This window comes from Amblyomma maculatum, unplaced genomic scaffold (assembly GCF_055883805.1).
Source record: "Amblyomma maculatum isolate TAMU_Amacu unplaced genomic scaffold, ASM5588380v1 scaffold_16, whole genome shotgun sequence".
Taxonomy (NCBI): domain Eukaryota; kingdom Metazoa; phylum Arthropoda; class Arachnida; order Ixodida; family Ixodidae; genus Amblyomma; species Amblyomma maculatum.
This window is the reverse complement of record NW_028146741.1, coordinates 770,708-772,750: the sequence shown is the minus strand read 5'-3', so window position 1 is coordinate 772,750 and position 2,043 is coordinate 770,708. Positions and strand designations below refer to the sequence as shown.

At 51.1% G+C, this 2,043-nt stretch overlaps 1 pseudogene; it reads right to left on the bottom strand.

Annotated features, from left to right (window-relative positions):
- Positions 1-284: 284 nt before the first annotated feature.
- Positions 285-1,604, bottom strand: LOC146171890 (uncharacterized; annotated as a pseudogene).
- Between the last annotated feature and the right edge of the window lie 439 nt (positions 1,605-2,043).

Sequence of the window (2,043 nt, the reverse complement as noted above, 5' to 3'; positions counted from 1 at the left end):
CTTTAGCAAACACAGGAGCAGACTTCTTAATAATTAGCAAGAATTTCGTGGGTCAGCTCTCCAAGCTCAAAACTTAATGGCTGGGGCGCAAATTCGTACTGCTGGCGGTCACCTTATGACACCAATCGGTGTGTGTGTGTGTGTGTGTGTGTGTGTGTGTGTGTGTGTGTGTGTGTGTGTGTGTGTGTGTGTGTGTGTGTGTGTGTGTGTGTGTGTGTGTGTGTGTGTGTGTGTGTGTGTGTGTGTGTGTGTGTGTGTGCGCGTGTGTGTATGTGTGAAAAATTTTATTTGGAGGAAGCTTGAGGTAGCCGGGGCAACCTCACACAAACACTAGGTGGGCTCTTCATAACAGCCTCGTAACCATTGGCGAACGCCGCGGCTCGGGCTCGGTGAACCAGGGCCTTCTGGTTTGCCAGATCGGAGCAGCCGAGCAGGGCTGCCTCCCAGTCCTCCCTGGTGGGGTTGGGTTTGAGGGCGAGGTTCGGAGTTGACTGGCATGTCCACACCACGTGGAAGATGTCCGAAGACTTCTTAGCACAGTGCGGGCATTTTCCTGTGCAGGCAGGATCAAAGTGTTTTAAAACTTCCGGGGCCAGTAGCGTTTTGGTATAAAGGCGGAGGAGTGTGCATTCCTCCATCTTTGTAAGGCCCTTACAAGGCTTAGGATAAATTTCATGGCCGAATTGAAATAATTCAGTCATTTCTCGAAAAGTGAGAGCCGGATTGGGTTCGGGATCCGTATCACAAGGCTCTGAAGGCGGTGCCCGGAGAGTGAGCGCGCGGGCGGCGGCGTCTGCCGTTTCATTGCCTTCGAGGCCCATGTGAGCTGGAGCCCATACAATCGTTCGAGAAGCGGGGGCCCCGAGGTAGTCACTGTTTTGAAGGATGCTAGCGCAAAGAGAGGAATGTACCCCTGTTTAATATTCCTGCAGGCCCCTCTCGAGTCGGTGATAATGACTCGCGAGTCCTTGTCTGCGGCGGCTAACGCGATGGCAACTTCTTCCGCATGTGTTATGTCTTCAGCTCGGAACGTTAGGCCATTCACCGTGATTTTTTGATGGACGACTGCGGCTATGTACCACCCCCCCATGGTGAGGCCCGGAGGCGTCCACGTAGAATATTCAGTGTTTGTTCCCATAGTGACGGGCCAGTGCCTACGCCCGCGCAAGGCGCCTGCCACTGTGGTCACGTGTCATGTTGACCGGAAGAGGGCGTACGTGCAGGGCGTATCTCCAAATTTCAGGAATGCGTACGCGCTCTTCCGTAAATGTTGGGTGGTGGGTGTGTAGTCGGGCTAATAGGCTGCGTCCCGACGGCGTTTTTGAAAGCCTTCTGTATTGATTGCTCAAGTGCGCATCCCGGAGCTCCGCGAATGTGTTTATCGTCCCCAGGCCCATAAGACGCTGGTTGGATGTGTTGATCGGGAGATCGAAGGCACGCTTGTACCTCTTTCTGAGAATCACTTCGAGGGCGTTCTCATCAAACCTGCGCAGGTGGAGGTAAGGAGTCGAGTAGGGTACTCGACCGGTCACGAATGCATGCGCCAGTCGCAAAGCGTCTGTGCACCGTAACCCTCCGCGTTTGTTGGAAACCCGGTGCATCATCCGGCCCACCTGGTCCCCCACTTAGCGCAGTTTTATTTATTTATTTATTTTGAACATACTGCAGGCTGAGCGCCCAAGCAGGAGTGGCATGCATTTACATAAATTCAAGAAAGCATGAAAGCACAAGGTACAAAACACACCAACACATCGATTATAGACCAGTTGAAGCTGTTATTACTGCACATAAAATATAACCACAACAGTAAAAAAAAAAACTGACACAATCAAAACCGACACTCAAGAACTGACAGGAGGCAATATTTCATAAGTCATCACATACTTAATTCGAGCATATCTAAAGACTGGAGGGAAGCAGCAGGCAAACTATTCCAATATGCAATTGCATTAGGGAAAAAGAAGAATTTGTGTAAGTTAGTCCTTGCAAAGTTAGGTGCTAAAGATAGGGCATGAGAGTGGCGTGTCTGCCTAGTGGTAAGAG